The following is a 17645-nucleotide window of genomic DNA, read 5'->3' as shown; positions in this document are numbered from 1 at the left end:
AGCAGTGCTTTTCTTTCTTCACCTCAGTTTGGGCCATTTTAGCCAAAAAAAGAGGACTTTTGTTCTTGTATGACATTAAACCTGTCTTTACCACAGTCCTAACATAGTGCAGTTGAGAGAAAAAAATCTCTGCTGTCGAAGTGCTTAAAAAGGAATTAGATGATATCATTTTCTTTAGAGAATAAAGGATGCATCAAGCATTAAAAGATAAAACCAGTGGAATTACACTTCTGACTCTGCAAAGTTTGATAGCAGCTTTCTTAAAAAGGAAGATAAACTTTCAAGCTTGAAGTATCTACCGCTTGGGCTAGAAAAGAAATCAAAACAATACAACGTGTAACAAGCAGATTAAACCGACGAGGATGGGATTCGAACCCATGCATGCAGAGCACAATGGATTAGCAGTCCATCGCCTTAACCACTCGGCCACCTCGTCTACATGGCGCTCATGCGCTAAGGAGATAAGATGTAATGATTATTTTTACCAGTCAGTGTGTTTTCTCTGAAGATTTTATGTCAGCTTTTGTCAGAGTGGCCTTATATTATCTCCTACAGTGTCTATTTTTTAAAGTTAGAATGGGGCAAACTCTGTAAGAAATAAACCAGTGCTCAGGGTTTTAATACCAACTTTTCAATCATTCCTAATTTTTCCTCCTTTGGCCCTGCCGTGGAATTCCTTCAATCCGCCTATTTTGTGTCATAACTTGGAAGAAAAATAAGTCCCAAATTAAAGCTGGACTTCATGACTGAGAATTACATCCTGTTCCTCGTTTCTGTGTGCATGGAATGAAACTCAACTCAATGTTGTCTTGCTAAGTTAACCACTTGAAAGTTTTGATTGGTGCTGACATCTTCCCTAGATTTCATAGGCTTTCCAGCTTGTGGTGCTGTGGCTTAGTTGGTTAAAGCGCCTGTCTAGTAAACAGGAGATCCTGAGTTCGAATCTCAGCAGTGCCTTGTTTTCATCATCTGAAAAACAAACTTCCTATCTTAAAAATGGGAATTTCACTTGCGTAAAACCTCAAATTTACCTTGGCTGCGTCTCTACTGATAGTGCAATTGTGAGATTAAGAATTTCTTCTGTATAGGGGCCAAAAAGGAAGGAAGATGGCATCAAGCATAACAACATAAAACCGGTGGTTTTTGTCCTTTAGCTTAGTTGGTCAAAGCGCCTGTTTAGTAAACAGAAAATCTTGATTTCGAATGTCAGCAGTGCTTTTCTTTCTTCACCTCAGTTTGGGCCATTTTAGCCAAAAAAAGAGGACTTTTGTTCTTGTATGACATTAAACCTGTCTTTACCACAGTCCTAACATAGTGCAGTTGAGAGAAAAAAATCTCTGCTGTCGAAGTGCTTAAAAAGGAATTAGATGATATCATTTTCTTTAGAGAATAAAGGATGCATCAAGCATTAAAAGATAAAACCAGTGGAATTACACTTCTGACTCTGCAAAGTTTGATAGCAGCTTTCTTAAAAAGGAAGATAAACTTTCAAGCTTGAAGTATCTACCGCTTGGGCTAGAAAAGAAATCAAAACAATACAACGTGTAACAAGCAGATTAAACCGACGAGGATGGGATTCGAACCCATGCATGCAGAGCACAATGGATTAGCAGTCCATCGCCTTAACCACTCGGCCACCTCGTCTACATGGCGCTCATGCGCTAAGGAGATAAGATGTAATGATTATTTTTACCAGTCAGTGTGCTTTCTCTGAAGATTTTATGTCAGCTTTTGTCAGAGTGGCCTTATATTATCTCCTACAGTGTCTATTTTTTAAAGTTAGAATGGGGCAAACTCTGTAAGAAATAAACCAGTGCTCAGGGTTTTAATACCAACTTTTCAATCATTCCTAATTTTTCCTCCTTTGGCCCTGCCGTGGAATTCCTTCAATCCGCCTATTTTGTGTCATAACTTGGAAGAAAAATAAGTCCCAAATTAAAGCTGGACTTCATGACTGAGAATTACATCCTGTTCCTCGTTTCTGTGTGCATGGAATGAAACTCAACTCAATGTTGTCTTGCTAAGTTAACCACTTGAAAGTTTTGATTGGTGCTGACATCTTCCCTAGATTTCATAGGCTTTCCAGCTTGTGGTGCTGTGGCTTAGTTGGTTAAAGCGCCTGTCTAGTAAACAGGAGATCCTGAGTTCGAATCTCAGCAGTGCCTTGTTTTCATCATCTGAAAAACAAACTTCCTATCTTAAAAATGGGAATTTCACTTGCGTAAAACCTCAAATTTACCTTGGCTGCGTCTCTACTGATAGTGCAATTGTGAGATTAAGAATTTCTTCTGTATAGGGGCCAAAAAGGAAGGAAGATGGCATCAAGCATAACAACATAAAACCGGTGGTTTTTGTCCTTTAGCTTAGTTGGTCAAAGCGCCTGTTTAGTAAACAGAAAATCTTGATTTCGAATGTCAGCAGTGCTTTTCTTTCTTCACCTCAGTTTGGGCCATTTTAGCCAAAAAAAGAGGACTTTTGTTCTTGTATGACATTAAACCTGTCTTTACCACAGTCCTAACATAGTGCAGTTGAGAGAAAAAAATCTCTGCTGTCGAAGTGCTTAAAAAGGAATTAGATGATATCATTTTCTTTAGAGAATAAAGGATGCATCAAGCATTAAAAGATAAAACCAGTGGAATTACACTTCTGACTCTGCAAAGTTTGATAGCAGCTTTCTTAAAAAGGAAGATAAACTTTCAAGCTTGAAGTATCTACCGCTTGGGCTAGAAAAGAAATCAAAACAATACAACGTGTAACAAGCAGATTAAACCGACGAGGATGGGATTCGAACCCATGCATGCAGAGCACAATGGATTAGCAGTCCATCGCCTTAACCACTCGGCCACCTCGTCTACATGGCGCTCATGCGCTAAGGAGATAAGATGTAATGATTATTTTTACCAGTCAGTGTGCTTTCTCTGAAGATTTTATGTCAGCTTTTGTCAGAGTGGCCTTATATTATCTCCTACAGTGTCTATTTTTTAAAGTTAGAATGGGGCAAACTCTGTAAGAAATAAACCAGTGCTCAGGGTTTTAATACCAACTTTTCAATCATTCCTAATTTTTCCTCCTTTGGCCCTGCCGTGGAATTCCTTCAATCCGCCTATTTTGTGTCATAACTTGGAAGAAAAATAAGTCCCAAATTAAAGCTGGACTTCATGACTGAGAATTACATCCTGTTCCTCGTTTCTGTGTGCATGGAATGAAACTCAACTCAATGTTGTCTTGCTAAGTTAACCACTTGAAAGTTTTGATTGGTGCTGACATCTTCCCTAGATTTCATAGGCTTTCCAGCTTGTGGTGCTGTGGCTTAGTTGGTTAAAGCGCCTGTCTAGTAAACAGGAGATCCTGAGTTCGAATCTCAGCAGTGCCTTGTTTTCATCATCTGAAAAACAAACTTCCTATCTTAAAAATGGGAATTTCACTTGCGTAAAACCTCAAATTTACCTTGGCTGCGTCTCTACTGATAGTGCAATTGTGAGATTAAGAATTTCTTCTGTATAGGGGCCAAAAAGGAAGGAAGATGGCATCAAGCATAACAACATAAAACCAGTGGATTTTGTCTTTAGCTTAGTTGGTCAATGCGCCTGTTTAGTAAACAGAAAATCTTAATTTCGAATGTCAGCAGTGCTTTTCTTTCTTCACCACAGTTTGGGCCATTTTAGCCAAAAAAAGAGGATTTTTGTTCTTGTATGACATTAAACCTGTCTTTACCACAGTCCTAACATAGTGCAGTTGAGAGAAAAAAATCTCTGCTGTCGAAGTGCTTAAAAAGGAATTAGATGACATAATTTTCTTTAGAGAATAAAGGATGCATCAAGCATTAAAAGATAAAACCAGTGGAATTACACTTCTGACTCTGCAAAGTTTGATAGCAGCTTTCTTAAAAAGGAAGATAAACTTTCAAGCTTGAAGTATCTACCGCTTGGGCTAGAAAAGAAATCAAAACAATACAACGTGTAACAAGCAGATTAAACCGACGAGGATGGGATTCGAACCCATGCATGCAGAGCACAATGGATTAGCAGTCCATCGCCTTAACCACTCGGCCACCTCGTCTACATGGCGCTCATGCGCTAAGGAGATAAGATGTAATGATTATTTTTACCAGTCAGTGTGCTTTCTCTGAAGATTTTATGTCAGCTTTTGTCAGAGTGGCCTTATATTATCTCCTACAGTGTCTATTTTTTAAAGTTAGAATGGGGCAAACTCTGTAAGAAATAAACCAGTGCTCAGGGTTTTAATACCAACTTTTCAATCATTCCTAATTTTTCCTCCTTTGGCCCTGCCGTGGAATTCCTTCAATCCGCCTATTTTGTGTCATAACTTGGAAGAAAAATAAGTCCCAAATTAAAGCTGGACTTCATGACTGAGAAAGACATCCTGTTCCTCGTTTCTGTGTGCATGGAATGAAACTCAACTCAATGTTGTCTTGCTAAGTTAACCACTTGAAAGTTTTGATTGGTGCTGACATCTTCCCTAGATTTCATAGGCTTTCCAGCTTGTGGTGCTGTGGCTTAGTTGGTTAAAGCGCCTGTCTAGTAAACAGGAGATCCTGAGTTCGAATCTCAGCAGTGCCTTGTTTTCATCATCTGAAAAACAAACTTCCTATCTTAAAAATGGGAATTTCACTTGCGTAAAACCTCAAATTTACCTTGGCTGCGTCTCTACTGATAGTGCAATTGTGAGATTAAGAATTTCTTCTGTATAGGGGCCAAAAAGGAAGGAAGATGGCATCAAGCATAACAACATAAAACCAGTGGATTTTGTCCTTTAGCTTAGTTGGTCAAAGCGCCTGTTTAGTAAACAGAAAATCTTGATTTCGAATGTCAGCAGTGCTTTTCTTTCTTCACCTCAGTTTGGGCCATTTTAGCCAAAAAAAGAGGACTTTTGTTCTTGTATGACATTAAACCTGTCTTTACCACAGTCCTAACATAGTGCAGTTGAGAGAAAAAAATCTCTGCTGTCGAAGTGCTTAAAAAGGAATTAGATGATATCATTTTCTTTAGAGAATAAAGGATGCATCAAGCATTAAAAGATAAAACCAGTGGAATTACACTTCTGACTCTGCAAAGTTTGATAGCAGCTTTCTTAAAAAGGAAGATAAACTTTCAAGCTTGAAGTATCTACCGCTTGGGCTAGAAAAGAAATCAAAACAATACAACGTGTAACAAGCAGATTAAACCGACGAGGATGGGATTCGAACCCATGCATGCAGAGCACAATGGATTAGCAGTCCATCGCCTTAACCACTCGGCCACCTCGTCTACATGGCGCTCATGCGCTAAGGAGATAAGATGTAATGATTATTTTTACCAGTCAGTGTGCTTTCTCTGAAGATTTTATGTCAGCTTTTGTCAGAGTGGCCTTATATTATCTCCTACAGTGTCTATTTTTTAAAGTTAGAATGGGGCAAACTCTGTAAGAAATAAACCAGTGCTCAGGGTTTTAATACCAACTTTTCAATCATTCCTAATTTTTCCTCCTTTGGCCCTGCCGTGGAATTCCTTCAATCCGCCTATTTTGTGTCATAACTTGGAAGAAAAATAAGTCCCAAATTAAAGCTGGACTTCATGACTGAGAATTACATCCTGTTCCTCGTTTCTGTGTGCATGGAATGAAACTCAACTCAATGTTGTCTTGCTAAGTTAACCACTTGAAAGTTTTGATTGGTGCTGACATCTTCCCTAGATTTCATAGGCTTTCCAGCTTGTGGTGCTGTGGCTTAGTTGGTTAAAGCGCCTGTCTAGTAAACAGGAGATCCTGAGTTCGAATCTCAGCAGTGCCTTGTTTTCATCATCTGAAAAACAAACTTCCTATCTTAAAAATGGGAATTTCACTTGCGTAAAACCTCAAATTTACCTTGGCTGCGTCTCTACTGATAGTGCAATTGTGAGATTAAGAATTTCTTCTGTATAGGGGCCAAAAAGGAAGGAAGATGGCATCAAGCATAACAACATAAAACCGGTGGATTTTGTCCTTTAGCTTAGTTGGTCAAAGCGCCTGTTTAGTAAACAGAAAATCTTGATTTCGAATGTCAGCAGTGCTTTTCTTTCTTCACCTCAGTTTGGGCCATTTTAGCCAAAAAAAGAGGACTTTTGTTCTTGTATGACATTAAACCTGTCTTTACCACAGTCCTAACATAGTGCAGTTGAGAGAAAAAAATCTCTGCTGTCGAAGTGCTTAAAAAGGAATTAGATGATATAATTTTCTTTAGAGAATAAAGGATGCATCAAGCATTAAAAGATAAAACCAGTGGAATTACACTTCTGACTCTGCAAAGTTTGATAGCAGCTTTCTTAAAAAGGAAGATAAACTTTCAAGCTTGAAGTATCTACCGCTTGGGCTAGAAAAGAAATCAAAACAATACAACGTGTAACAAGCAGATTAAACCGACGAGGATGGGATTCGAACCCATGCATGCAGAGCACAATGGATTAGCAGTCCATCGCCTTAACCACTCGGCCACCTCGTCTACATGGCGCTCATGCGCTAAGGAGATAAGATGTAATGATTATTTTTACCAGTCAGTGTGCTTTCTCTGAAGATTTTATGTCAGCTTTTGTCAGAGTGGCCTTATATTATCTCCTACAGTGTCTATTTTTTAAAGTTAGAATGGGGCAAACTCTGTAAGAAATAAACCAGTGCTCAGGGTTTTAATACCAACTTTTCAATCATTCCTAATTTTTCCTCCTTTGGCCCTGCCGTGGAATTCCTTCAATCCGCCTATTTTGTGTCATAACTTGGAAGAAAAATAAGTCCCAAATTAAAGCTGGACTTCATGACTGAGAATTACATCCTGTTCCTCGTTTCTGTGTGCATGGAATGAAACTCAACTCAATGTTGTCTTGCTAAGTTAACCACTTGAAAGTTTTGATTGGTGCTGACATCTTCCCTAGATTTCATAGGCTTTCCAGCTTGTGGTGCTGTGGCTTAGTTGGTTAAAGCGCCTGTCTAGTAAACAGGAGATCCTGAGTTCGAATCTCAGCAGTGCCTTGTTTTCATCATCTGAAAAACAAACTTCCTATCTTAAAAATGGGAATTTCACTTGCGTAAAACCTCAAATTTACCTTGGCTGCGTCTCTACTGATAGTGCAATTGTGAGATTAAGAATTTCTTCTGTATAGGGGCCAAAAAGGAAGGAAGATGGCATCAAGCATAACAACATAAAACCGGTGGATTTTGTCCTTTAGCTTAGTTGGTCAAAGCGCCTGTTTAGTAAACAGAAAATCTTGATTTCGAATGTCAGCAGTGCTTTTCTTTCTTCACCTCAGTTTGGGCCATTTTAGCCAAAAAAAGAGGACTTTTGTTCTTGTATGACATTAAACCTGTCTTTACCACAGTCCTAACATAGTGCAGTTGAGAGAAAAAAATCTCTGCTGTCGAAGTGCTTAAAAAGGAATTAGATGATATCATTTTCTTTAGAGAATAAAGGATGCATCAAGCATTAAAAGATAAAACCAGTGGAATTACACTTCTGACTCTGCAAAGTTTGATAGCAGCTTTCTTAAAAAGGAAGATAAACTTTCAAGCTTGAAGTATCTACCGCTTGGGCTAGAAAAGAAATCAAAACAATACAACGTGTAACAAGCAGATTAAACCGACGAGGATGGGATTCGAACCCATGCATGCAGAGCACAATGGATTAGCAGTCCATCGCCTTAACCACTCGGCCACCTCGTCTACATGGCGCTCATGCGCTAAGGAGATAAGATGTAATGATTATTTTTACCAGTCAGTGTGCTTTCTCTGAAGATTTTATGTCAGCTTTTGTCAGAGTGGCCTTATATTATCTCCTACAGTGTCTATTTTTTAAAGTTAGAATGGGGCAAACTCTGTAAGAAATAAACCAGTGCTCAGGGTTTTAATACCAACTTTTCAATCATTCCTAATTTTTCCTCCTTTGGCCCTGCCGTGGAATTCCTTCAATCCGCCTATTTTGTGTCATAACTTGGAAGAAAAATAAGTCCCAAATTAAAGCTGGACTTCATGACTGAGAATTACATCCTGTTCCTCGTTTCTGTGTGCATGGAATGAAACTCAACTCAATGTTGTCTTGCTAAGTTAACCACTTGAAAGTTTTGATTGGTGCTGACATCTTCCCTAGATTTCATAGGCTTTCCAGCTTGTGGTGCTGTGGCTTAGTTGGTTAAAGCGCCTGTCTAGTAAACAGGAGATCCTGAGTTCGAATCTCAGCAGTGCCTTGTTTTCATCATCTGAAAAACAAACTTCCTATCTTAAAAATGGGAATTTCACTTGCGTAAAACCTCAAATTTACCTTGGCTGCGTCTCTACTGATAGTGCAATTGTGAGATTAAGAATTTCTTCTGTATAGGGGCCAAAAAGGAAGGAAGATGGCATCAAGCATAACAACATAAAACCGGTGGATTTTGTCCTTTAGCTTAGTTGGTCAAAGCGCCTGTTTAGTAAACAGAAAATCTTGATTTCGAATGTCAGCAGTGCTTTTCTTTCTTCACCTCAGTTTGGGCCATTTTAGCCAAAAAAAGAGGACTTTTGTTCTTGTATGACATTAAACCTGTCTTTACCACAGTCCTAACATAGTGCAGTTGAGAGAAAAAAATCTCTGCTGTCGAAGTGCTTAAAAAGGAATTAGATGATATCATTTTCTTTAGAGAATAAAGGATGCATCAAGCATTAAAAGATAAAACCAGTGGAATTACACTTCTGACTCTGCAAAGTTTGATAGCAGCTTTCTTAAAAAGGAAGATAAACTTTCAAGCTTGAAGTATCTACCGCTTGGGCTAGAAAAGAAATCAAAACAATACAACGTGTAACAAGCAGATTAAACCGACGAGGATGGGATTTGAACCCATGCATGCAGAGCACAATGGATTAGCAGTCCATCGCCTTAACCACTCGGCCACCTCGTCTACATGGCGCTCATGCGCTAAGGAGATAAGATGTAATGATTATTTTTACCAGTCAGTGTGCTTTCTCTGAAGATTTTATGTCAGCTTTTGTCAGAGTGGCCTTATATTATCTCCTACAGTGTCTATTTTTTAAAGTTAGAATGGGGCAAACTCTGTAAGAAATAAACCAGTGCTCAGGGTTTTAATACCAACTTTTCAATCATTCCTAATTTTTCCTCCTTTGGCCCTGCCGTGGAATTCCTTCAATCCGCCTATTTTGTGTCATAACTTGGAAGAAAAATAAGTCCCAAATTAAAGCTGGACTTCATGACTGAGAAAGACATCCTGTTCCACGTTTCTGTGTGCATGGAATGAAACTCAACTCAATGTTGTCTTGCTAAGTTAACCACTTGAAAGTTTTGATTGGTGCTGACATCTTCCCTAGATTTCATAGGCTTTCCAGCTTGTGGTGCTGTGGCTTAGTTGGTTAAAGCGCCTGTCTAGTAAACAGGAGATCCTGAGTTCGAATCTCAGCAGTGCCTTGTTTTCATCATCTGAAAAACAAACTTCCTATCTTAAAAATGGGAATTTCACTTGCGTAAAACCTCAAATTTACCTTGGCTGCGTCTCTACTGATAGTGCAATTGTGAGATTAAGAATTTCTTCTGTATAGGGGCCAAAAAGGAAGGAAGATGGCATCAAACATAAAACCAGTGGATTTTGTCTTTAGCTTACTTGGTCAAAGCGCCTATTTAGTAAACAGAAAATCTTGATTTCGAATGTCAGCAGTGCTTTTCTTTCTTCACCTCAGTTTGGGCCATTTTAGCCAAAAAAAGAGGACTTTTGTTCTTGTATGACATTAAACCTGTCTTTACCACAGTCCTAACATAGTGCAGTTGAGAGAAAAAAATCTCTGCTGTCGAAGTGCTTAAAAAGGAATTAGATGATATCATTTTCTTTAGAGAATAAAGGATGCATCAAGCATTAAAAGATAAAACCAGTGGAATTACACTTCTGACTCTGCAAAGTTTGATAGCAGCTTTCTTAAAAAGGAAGATAAACTTTCAAGCTTGAAGTATCTACCGCTTGGGCTAGAAAAGAAATCAAAACAATACAACGTGTAACAAGCAGATTAAACCGACGAGGATGGGATTCGAACCCATGCATGCAGAGCACAATGGATTAGCAGTCCATCGCCTTAACCACTCGGCCACCTCGTCTACATGGCGCTCATGCGCTAAGGAGATAAGATGTAATGATTATTTTTACCAGTCAGTGTGCTTTCTCTGAAGATTTTATGTCAGCTTTTGTCAGAGTGGCCTTATATTATCTCCTACAGTGTCTATTTTTTAAAGTTAGAATGGGGCAAACTCTGTAAGAAATAAACCAGTGCTCAGGGTTTTAATACCAACTTTTCAATCATTCCTAATTTTTCCTCCTTTGGCCCTGCCGTGGAATTCCTTCAATCCGCCTATTTTGTGTCATAACTTGGAAGAAAAATAAGTCCCAAATTAAAGCTGGACTTCATGACTGAGAAAGACATCCTGTTCCACGTTTCTGTGTGCATGGAATGAAACTCAACTCAATGTTGTCTTGCTAAGTTAACCACTTGAAAGTTTTGATTGGTGCTGACATCTTCCCTAGATTTCATAGGCTTTCCAGCTTGTGGTGCTGTGGCTTAGTTGGTTAAAGCGCCTGTCTAGTAAACAGGAGATCCTGAGTTCGAATCTCAGCAGTGCCTTGTTTTCATCATCTGAAAAACAAACTTCCTATCTTAAAAATGGGAATTTCACTTGCGTAAAACCTCAAATTTACCTTGGCTGCGTCTCTACTGATAGTGCAATTGTGAGATTAAGAATTTCTTCTGTATAGGGGCCAAAAAGGAAGGAAGATGGCATCAAACATAAAACCAGTGGATTTTGTCTTTAGCTTACTTGGTCAAAGCGCCTGTTTAGTAAACAGAAAATCTTGATTTCGAATGTCAGCAGTGCTTTTCTTTCTTCACCTCAGTTTGGGCCATTTTAGCCAAAAAAAGAGGACTTTTGTTCTTGTATGACATTAAACCTGTCTTTACCACAGTCCTAACATAGTGCAGTTGAGAGAAAAAAATCTCTGCTGTCGAAGTGCTTAAAAAGGAATTAGATGATATAATTTTCTTTAGAGAATAAAGGATGCATCAAGCATTAAAAGATAAAACCAGTGGAATTACACTTCTGACTCTGCAAAGTTTGATAGCAGCTTTCTTAAAAAGGAAGATAAACTTTCAAGCTTGAAGTATCTACCGCTTGGGCTAGAAAAGAAATCAAAACAATACAACGTGTAACAAGCAGATTAAACCGACGAGGATGGGATTCGAACCCATGCATGCAGAGCACAATGGATTAGCAGTCCATCGCCTTAACCACTCGGCCACCTCGTCTACATGGCGCTCATGCGCTAAGGAGATAAGATGTAATGATTATTTTTACCAGTCAGTGTGCTTTCTCTGAAGATTTTATGTCAGCTTTTGTCAGAGTGGCCTTATATTATCTCCTACAGTGTCTATTTTTTAAAGTTAGAATGGGGCAAACTCTGTAAGAAATAAACCAGTGCTCAGGGTTTTAATACCAACTTTTCAATCATTCCTAATTTTTCCTCCTTTGGCCCTGCCGTGGAATTCCTTCAATCCGCCTATTTTGTGTCATAACTTGGAAGAAAAATAAGTCCCAAATTAAAGCTGGACTTCATGACTGAGAATTACATCCTGTTCCTCGTTTCTGTGTGCATGGAATGAAACTCAACTCAATGTTGTCTTGCTAAGTTAACCACTTGAAAGTTTTGATTGGTGCTGACATCTTCCCTAGATTTCATAGGCTTTCCAGCTTGTGGTGCTGTGGCTTAGTTGGTTAAAGCGCCTGTCTAGTAAACAGGAGATCCTGAGTTCGAATCTCAGCAGTGCCTTGTTTTCATCATCTGAAAAACAAACTTCCTATCTTAAAAATGGGAATTTCACTTGCGTAAAACCTCAAATTTACCTTGGCTGCGTCTCTACTGATAGTGCAATTGTGAGATTAAGAATTTCTTCTGTATAGGGGCCAAAAAGGAAGGAAGATGGCATCAAGCATAACAACATAAAACCGGTGGATTTTGTCCTTTAGCTTAGTTGGTCAAAGCGCCTGTTTAGTAAACAGAAAATCTTGATTTCGAATGTCAGCAGTGCTTTTCTTTCTTCACCTCAGTTTGGGCCATTTTAGCCAAAAAAAGAGGACTTTTGTTCTTGTATGACATTAAACCTGTCTTTACCACAGTCCTAACATAGTGCAGTTGAGAGAAAAAAATCTCTGCTGTCGAAGTGCTTAAAAAGGAATTAGATGATATCATTTTCTTTAGAGAATAAAGGATGCATCAAGCATTAAAAGATAAAACCAGTGGAATTACACTTCTGACTCTGCAAAGTTTGATAGCAGCTTTCTTAAAAAGGAAGATAAACTTTCAAGCTTGAAGTATCTACCGCTTGGGCTAGAAAAGAAATCAAAACAATACAACGTGTAACAAGCAGATTAAACCGACGAGGATGGGATTCGAACCCATGCATGCAGAGCACAATGGATTAGCAGTCCATCGCCTTAACCACTCGGCCACCTCGTCTACATGGCGCTCATGCGCTAAGGAGATAAGATGTAATGATTATTTTTACCAGTCAGTGTGCTTTCTCTGAAGATTTTATGTCAGCTTTTGTCAGAGTGGCCTTATATTATCTCCTACAGTGTCTATTTTTTAAAGTTAGAATGGGGCAAACTCTGTAAGAAATAAACCAGTGCTCAGGGTTTTAATACCAACTTTTCAATCATTCCTAATTTTTCCTCCTTTGGCCCTGCCGTGGAATTCCTTCAATCCGCCTATTTTGTGTCATAACTTGGAAGAAAAATAAGTCCCAAATTAAAGCTGGACTTCATGACTGAGAATTACATCCTGTTCCTCGTTTCTGTGTGCATGGAATGAAACTCAACTCAATGTTGTCTTGCTAAGTTAACCACTTGAAAGTTTTGATTGGTGCTGACATCTTCCCTAGATTTCATAGGCTTTCCAGCTTGTGGTGCTGTGGCTTAGTTGGTTAAAGCGCCTGTCTAGTAAACAGGAGATCCTGAGTTCGAATCTCAGCAGTGCCTTGTTTTCATCATCTGAAAAACAAACTTCCTATCTTAAAAATGGGAATTTCACTTGCGTAAAACCTCAAATTTACCTTGGCTGCGTCTCTACTGATAGTGCAATTGTGAGATTAAGAATTTCTTCTGTATAGGGGCCAAAAAGGAAGGAAGATGGCATCAAGCATAACAACATAAAACCGGTGGATTTTGTCCTTTAGCTTAGTTGGTCAAAGCGCCTGTTTAGTAAACAGAAAATCTTGATTTCGAATGTCAGCAGTGCTTTTCTTTCTTCACCTCAGTTTGGGCCATTTTAGCCAAAAAAAGAGGACTTTTGTTCTTGTATGACATTAAACCTGTCTTTACCACAGTCCTAACATAGTGCAGTTGAGAGAAAAAAATCTCTGCTGTCGAAGTGCTTAAAAAGGAATTAGATGATATCATTTTCTTTAGAGAATAAAGGATGCATCAAGCATTAAAAGATAAAACCAGTGGAATTACACTTCTGACTCTGCAAAGTTTGATAGCAGCTTTCTTAAAAAGGAAGATAAACTTTCAAGCTTGAAGTATCTACCGCTTGGGCTAGAAAAGAAATCAAAACAATACAACGTGTAACAAGCAGATTAAACCGACGAGGATGGGATTTGAACCCATGCATGCAGAGCACAATGGATTAGCAGTCCATCGCCTTAACCACTCGGCCACCTCGTCTACATGGCGCTCATGCGCTAAGGAGATAAGATGTAATGATTATTTTTACCAGTCAGTGTGCTTTCTCTGAAGATTTTATGTCAGCTTTTGTCAGAGTGGCCTTATATTATCTCCTACAGTGTCTATTTTTTAAAGTTAGAATGGGGCAAACTCTGTAAGAAATAAACCAGTGCTCAGGGTTTTAATACCAACTTTTCAATCATTCCTAATTTTTCCTCCTTTGGCCCTGCCGTGGAATTCCTTCAATCCGCCTATTTTGTGTCATAACTTGGAAGAAAAATAAGTCCCAAATTAAAGCTGGACTTCATGACTGAGAAAGACATCCTGTTCCACGTTTCTGTGTGCATGGAATGAAACTCAACTCAATGTTGTCTTGCTAAGTTAACCACTTGAAAGTTTTGATTGGTGCTGACATCTTCCCTAGATTTCATAGGCTTTCCAGCTTGTGGTGCTGTGGCTTAGTTGGTTAAAGCGCCTGTCTAGTAAACAGGAGATCCTGAGTTCGAATCTCAGCAGTGCCTTGTTTTCATCATCTGAAAAACAAACTTCCTATCTTAAAAATGGGAATTTCACTTGCGTAAAACCTCAAATTTACCTTGGCTGCGTCTCTACTGATAGTGCAATTGTGAGATTAAGAATTTCTTCTGTATAGGGGCCAAAAAGGAAGGAAGATGGCATCAAACATAAAACCAGTGGATTTTGTCTTTAGCTTACTTGGTCAAAGCGCCTATTTAGTAAACAGAAAATCTTGATTTCGAATGTCAGCAGTGCTTTTCTTTCTTCACCTCAGTTTGGGCCATTTTAGCCAAAAAAAGAGGACTTTTGTTCTTGTATGACATTAAACCTGTCTTTACCACAGTCCTAACATAGTGCAGTTGAGAGAAAAAAATCTCTGCTGTCGAAGTGCTTAAAAAGGAATTAGATGATATCATTTTCTTTAGAGAATAAAGGATGCATCAAGCATTAAAAGATAAAACCAGTGGAATTACACTTCTGACTCTGCAAAGTTTGATAGCAGCTTTCTTAAAAAGGAAGATAAACTTTCAAGCTTGAAGTATCTACCGCTTGGGCTAGAAAAGAAATCAAAACAATACAACGTGTAACAAGCAGATTAAACCGACGAGGATGGGATTCGAACCCATGCATGCAGAGCACAATGGATTAGCAGTCCATCGCCTTAACCACTCGGCCACCTCGTCTACATGGCGCTCATGCGCTAAGGAGATAAGATGTAATGATTATTTTTACCAGTCAGTGTGCTTTCTCTGAAGATTTTATGTCAGCTTTTGTCAGAGTGGCCTTATATTATCTCCTACAGTGTCTATTTTTTAAAGTTAGAATGGGGCAAACTCTGTAAGAAATAAACCAGTGCTCAGGGTTTTAATACCAACTTTTCAATCATTCCTAATTTTTCCTCCTTTGGCCCTGCCGTGGAATTCCTTCAATCCGCCTATTTTGTGTCATAACTTGGAAGAAAAATAAGTCCCAAATTAAAGCTGGACTTCATGACTGAGAAAGACATCCTGTTCCACGTTTCTGTGTGCATGGAATGAAACTCAACTCAATGTTGTCTTGCTAAGTTAACCACTTGAAAGTTTTGATTGGTGCTGACATCTTCCCTAGATTTCATAGGCTTTCCAGCTTGTGGTGCTGTGGCTTAGTTGGTTAAAGCGCCTGTCTAGTAAACAGGAGATCCTGAGTTCGAATCTCAGCAGTGCCTTGTTTTCATCATCTGAAAAACAAACTTCCTATCTTAAAAATGGGAATTTCACTTGCGTAAAACCTCAAATTTACCTTGGCTGCGTCTCTACTGATAGTGCAATTGTGAGATTAAGAATTTCTTCTGTATAGGGGCCAAAAAGGAAGGAAGATGGCATCAAGCATAACAACATAAAACCAGTGGATTTTGTCTTTAGCTTAGTTGGTCAAAGCGCCTGTTTAGTAAACAGAAAATCTTGATTTCGAATGTCAGCAGTGCTTTTCTTTCTTCACCTCAGTTTGGGCCATTTTAGCCAAAAAAAGAGGATTTTTGTTCTTGTATGACATTAAACCTGTCTTTACCACAGTCCTAACATAGTGCAGTTGAGAGAAAAAAATCTCTGCTGTCGAAGTGCTTAAAAAGGAATTAGATGATATAATTTTCTTTAGAGAATAAAGGATGCATCAAGCATTAAAAGATAAAACCAGTGGAATTACACTTCTGACTCTGCAAAGTTTGATAGCAGCTTTCTTAAAAAGGAAGATAAACTTTCAAGCTTGAAGTATCTACCGCTTGGGCTAGAAAAGAAATCAAAACAATACAACGTGTAACAAGCAGATTAAACCGACGAGGATGGGATTCGAACCCATGCATGCAGAGCACAATGGATTAGCAGTCCATCGCCTTAACCACTCGGCCACCTCGTCTACATGGCGCTCATGCGCTAAGGAGATAAGATGTAATGATTATTTTTACCAGTCAGTGTGCTTTCTCTGAAGATTTTATGTCAGCTTTTGTCAGAGTGGCCTTATATTATCTCCTACAGTGTCTATTTTTTAAAGTTAGAATGGGGCAAACTCTGTAAGAAATAAACCAGTGCTCAGGGTTTTAATACCAACTTTTCAATCATTCCTAATTTTTCCTCCTTTGGCCCTGCCGTGGAATTCCTTCAATCCGCCTATTTTGTGTCATAACTTGGAAGAAAAATAAGTCCCAAATTAAAGCTGGACTTCATGACTGAGAATTACATCCTGTTCCTCGTTTCTGTGTGCATGGAATGAAACTCAACTCAATGTTGTCTTGCTAAGTTAACCACTTGAAAGTTTTGATTGGTGCTGACATCTTCCCTAGATTTCATAGGCTTTCCAGCTTGTGGTGCTGTGGCTTAGTTGGTTAAAGCGCCTGTCTAGTAAACAGGAGATCCTGAGTTCGAATCTCAGCAGTGCCTTGTTTTCATCATCTGAAAAACAAACTTCCTATCTTAAAAATGGGAATTTCACTTGCGTAAAACCTCAAATTTACCTTGGCTGCGTCTCTACTGATAGTGCAATTGTGAGATTAAGAATTTCTTCTGTATAGGGGCCAAAAAGGAAGGAAGATGGCATCAAACATAAAACCAGTGGATTTTGTCTTTAGCTTACTTGGTCAAAGCGCCTGTTTAGTAAACAGAAAATCTTGATTTCGAATGTCAGCAGTGCTTTTCTTTCTTCACCTCAGTTTGGGCCATTTTAGCCAAAAAAAGAGGACTTTTGTTCTTGTATGACATTAAACCTGTCTTTACCACAGTCCTAACATAGTGCAGTTGAGAGAAAAAAATCTCTGCTGTCGAAGTGCTTAAAAAGGAATTAGATGATATCATTTTCTTTAGAGAATAAAGGATGCATCAAGCATTAAAAGATAAAACCAGTGGAATTACACTTCTGACTCTGCAAAGTTTGATAGCAGCTTTCTTAAAAAGGAAGATAAACTTTCAAGCTTGAAGTATCTACCGCTTGGGCTAGAAAAGAAATCAAAACAATACAACGTGTAACAAGCAGATTAAACCGACGAGGATGGGATTCGAACCCATGCATGCAGAGCACAATGGATTAGCAGTCCATCGCCTTAACCACTCGGCCACCTCGTCTACATGGCGCTCATGCGCTAAGGAGATAAGATGTAATGATTATTTTTACCAGTCAGTGTGCTTTCTCTGAAGATTTTATGTCAGCTTTTGTCAGAGTGGCCTTATATTATCTCCTACAGTGTCTATTTTTTAAAGTTAGAATGGGGCAAACTCTGTAAGAAATAAACCAGTGCTCAGGGTTTTAATACCAACTTTTCAATCATTCCTAATTTTTCCTCCTTTGGCCCTGCCGTGGAATTCCTTCAATCCGCCTATTTTGTGTCATAACTTGGAAGAAAAATAAGTCCCAAATTAAAGCTGGACTTCATGACTGAGAATTACATCCTGTTCCTCGT

The 17645-nt window shown here is 38.8% G+C and overlaps 29 non-coding genes across 29 annotated transcripts; 14 read left to right on the top strand and 15 right to left on the bottom strand.

Moving 5' to 3' along the window:
- Positions 1-354: 354 nt before the first annotated feature.
- On the bottom strand, positions 355-436 carry TRNAS-GCU (transfer RNA serine (anticodon GCU)). The gene has a single exon. It is a non-coding gene; the product is annotated as a tRNA-Ser (tRNA).
- A 447-nt stretch (positions 437-883) lies between these two features.
- TRNAT-AGU (transfer RNA threonine (anticodon AGU)) lies at positions 884-957 on the top strand. The gene has a single exon. It is a non-coding gene; the product is annotated as a tRNA-Thr (tRNA).
- A 605-nt stretch (positions 958-1562) lies between these two features.
- On the bottom strand, positions 1563-1644 carry TRNAS-GCU (transfer RNA serine (anticodon GCU)). The gene has a single exon. It is a non-coding gene; the product is annotated as a tRNA-Ser (tRNA).
- A 447-nt stretch (positions 1645-2091) lies between these two features.
- On the top strand, positions 2092-2165 carry TRNAT-AGU (transfer RNA threonine (anticodon AGU)). Its single transcript has one exon. It is a non-coding gene; the product is annotated as a tRNA-Thr (tRNA).
- Positions 2166-2770: 605 nt separating this feature from the next.
- TRNAS-GCU (transfer RNA serine (anticodon GCU)) lies at positions 2771-2852 on the bottom strand. The gene has a single exon. It is a non-coding gene; the product is annotated as a tRNA-Ser (tRNA).
- Positions 2853-3299: 447 nt separating this feature from the next.
- Positions 3300-3373, top strand: TRNAT-AGU (transfer RNA threonine (anticodon AGU)). The gene has a single exon. It is a non-coding gene; the product is annotated as a tRNA-Thr (tRNA).
- Positions 3374-3977: 604 nt separating this feature from the next.
- On the bottom strand, positions 3978-4059 carry TRNAS-GCU (transfer RNA serine (anticodon GCU)). The gene has a single exon. It is a non-coding gene; the product is annotated as a tRNA-Ser (tRNA).
- A 447-nt stretch (positions 4060-4506) lies between these two features.
- Positions 4507-4580, top strand: TRNAT-AGU (transfer RNA threonine (anticodon AGU)). The gene has a single exon. It is a non-coding gene; the product is annotated as a tRNA-Thr (tRNA).
- A 605-nt stretch (positions 4581-5185) lies between these two features.
- TRNAS-GCU (transfer RNA serine (anticodon GCU)) lies at positions 5186-5267 on the bottom strand. The gene has a single exon. It is a non-coding gene; the product is annotated as a tRNA-Ser (tRNA).
- Positions 5268-5714: 447 nt separating this feature from the next.
- TRNAT-AGU (transfer RNA threonine (anticodon AGU)) lies at positions 5715-5788 on the top strand. Its single transcript has one exon. It is a non-coding gene; the product is annotated as a tRNA-Thr (tRNA).
- A 605-nt stretch (positions 5789-6393) lies between these two features.
- TRNAS-GCU (transfer RNA serine (anticodon GCU)) lies at positions 6394-6475 on the bottom strand. The gene has a single exon. It is a non-coding gene; the product is annotated as a tRNA-Ser (tRNA).
- A 447-nt stretch (positions 6476-6922) lies between these two features.
- Positions 6923-6996, top strand: TRNAT-AGU (transfer RNA threonine (anticodon AGU)). Its single transcript has one exon. It is a non-coding gene; the product is annotated as a tRNA-Thr (tRNA).
- A 605-nt stretch (positions 6997-7601) lies between these two features.
- Positions 7602-7683, bottom strand: TRNAS-GCU (transfer RNA serine (anticodon GCU)). Its single transcript has one exon. It is a non-coding gene; the product is annotated as a tRNA-Ser (tRNA).
- Positions 7684-8130: 447 nt separating this feature from the next.
- On the top strand, positions 8131-8204 carry TRNAT-AGU (transfer RNA threonine (anticodon AGU)). The gene has a single exon. It is a non-coding gene; the product is annotated as a tRNA-Thr (tRNA).
- A 605-nt stretch (positions 8205-8809) lies between these two features.
- Positions 8810-8891, bottom strand: TRNAS-GCU (transfer RNA serine (anticodon GCU)). Its single transcript has one exon. It is a non-coding gene; the product is annotated as a tRNA-Ser (tRNA).
- Positions 8892-9338: 447 nt separating this feature from the next.
- TRNAT-AGU (transfer RNA threonine (anticodon AGU)) lies at positions 9339-9412 on the top strand. Its single transcript has one exon. It is a non-coding gene; the product is annotated as a tRNA-Thr (tRNA).
- Positions 9413-10008: 596 nt separating this feature from the next.
- TRNAS-GCU (transfer RNA serine (anticodon GCU)) lies at positions 10009-10090 on the bottom strand. The gene has a single exon. It is a non-coding gene; the product is annotated as a tRNA-Ser (tRNA).
- A 447-nt stretch (positions 10091-10537) lies between these two features.
- Positions 10538-10611, top strand: TRNAT-AGU (transfer RNA threonine (anticodon AGU)). The gene has a single exon. It is a non-coding gene; the product is annotated as a tRNA-Thr (tRNA).
- Positions 10612-11207: 596 nt separating this feature from the next.
- Positions 11208-11289, bottom strand: TRNAS-GCU (transfer RNA serine (anticodon GCU)). Its single transcript has one exon. It is a non-coding gene; the product is annotated as a tRNA-Ser (tRNA).
- Positions 11290-11736: 447 nt separating this feature from the next.
- Positions 11737-11810, top strand: TRNAT-AGU (transfer RNA threonine (anticodon AGU)). Its single transcript has one exon. It is a non-coding gene; the product is annotated as a tRNA-Thr (tRNA).
- Positions 11811-12415: 605 nt separating this feature from the next.
- TRNAS-GCU (transfer RNA serine (anticodon GCU)) lies at positions 12416-12497 on the bottom strand. Its single transcript has one exon. It is a non-coding gene; the product is annotated as a tRNA-Ser (tRNA).
- Positions 12498-12944: 447 nt separating this feature from the next.
- Positions 12945-13018, top strand: TRNAT-AGU (transfer RNA threonine (anticodon AGU)). The gene has a single exon. It is a non-coding gene; the product is annotated as a tRNA-Thr (tRNA).
- A 605-nt stretch (positions 13019-13623) lies between these two features.
- TRNAS-GCU (transfer RNA serine (anticodon GCU)) lies at positions 13624-13705 on the bottom strand. The gene has a single exon. It is a non-coding gene; the product is annotated as a tRNA-Ser (tRNA).
- A 447-nt stretch (positions 13706-14152) lies between these two features.
- TRNAT-AGU (transfer RNA threonine (anticodon AGU)) lies at positions 14153-14226 on the top strand. Its single transcript has one exon. It is a non-coding gene; the product is annotated as a tRNA-Thr (tRNA).
- A 596-nt stretch (positions 14227-14822) lies between these two features.
- Positions 14823-14904, bottom strand: TRNAS-GCU (transfer RNA serine (anticodon GCU)). Its single transcript has one exon. It is a non-coding gene; the product is annotated as a tRNA-Ser (tRNA).
- Positions 14905-15351: 447 nt separating this feature from the next.
- Positions 15352-15425, top strand: TRNAT-AGU (transfer RNA threonine (anticodon AGU)). Its single transcript has one exon. It is a non-coding gene; the product is annotated as a tRNA-Thr (tRNA).
- A 604-nt stretch (positions 15426-16029) lies between these two features.
- Positions 16030-16111, bottom strand: TRNAS-GCU (transfer RNA serine (anticodon GCU)). The gene has a single exon. It is a non-coding gene; the product is annotated as a tRNA-Ser (tRNA).
- Positions 16112-16558: 447 nt separating this feature from the next.
- TRNAT-AGU (transfer RNA threonine (anticodon AGU)) lies at positions 16559-16632 on the top strand. The gene has a single exon. It is a non-coding gene; the product is annotated as a tRNA-Thr (tRNA).
- Positions 16633-17228: 596 nt separating this feature from the next.
- Positions 17229-17310, bottom strand: TRNAS-GCU (transfer RNA serine (anticodon GCU)). Its single transcript has one exon. It is a non-coding gene; the product is annotated as a tRNA-Ser (tRNA).
- Between the last annotated feature and the right edge of the window lie 335 nt (positions 17311-17645).

This window comes from Ranitomeya variabilis, chromosome 7 (assembly GCF_051348905.1).
Source record: "Ranitomeya variabilis isolate aRanVar5 chromosome 7, aRanVar5.hap1, whole genome shotgun sequence".
NCBI lineage: Eukaryota > Metazoa > Chordata > Amphibia > Anura > Dendrobatidae > Ranitomeya > Ranitomeya variabilis.
This window is presented reverse-complemented; position numbering and strand designations above follow the sequence as displayed.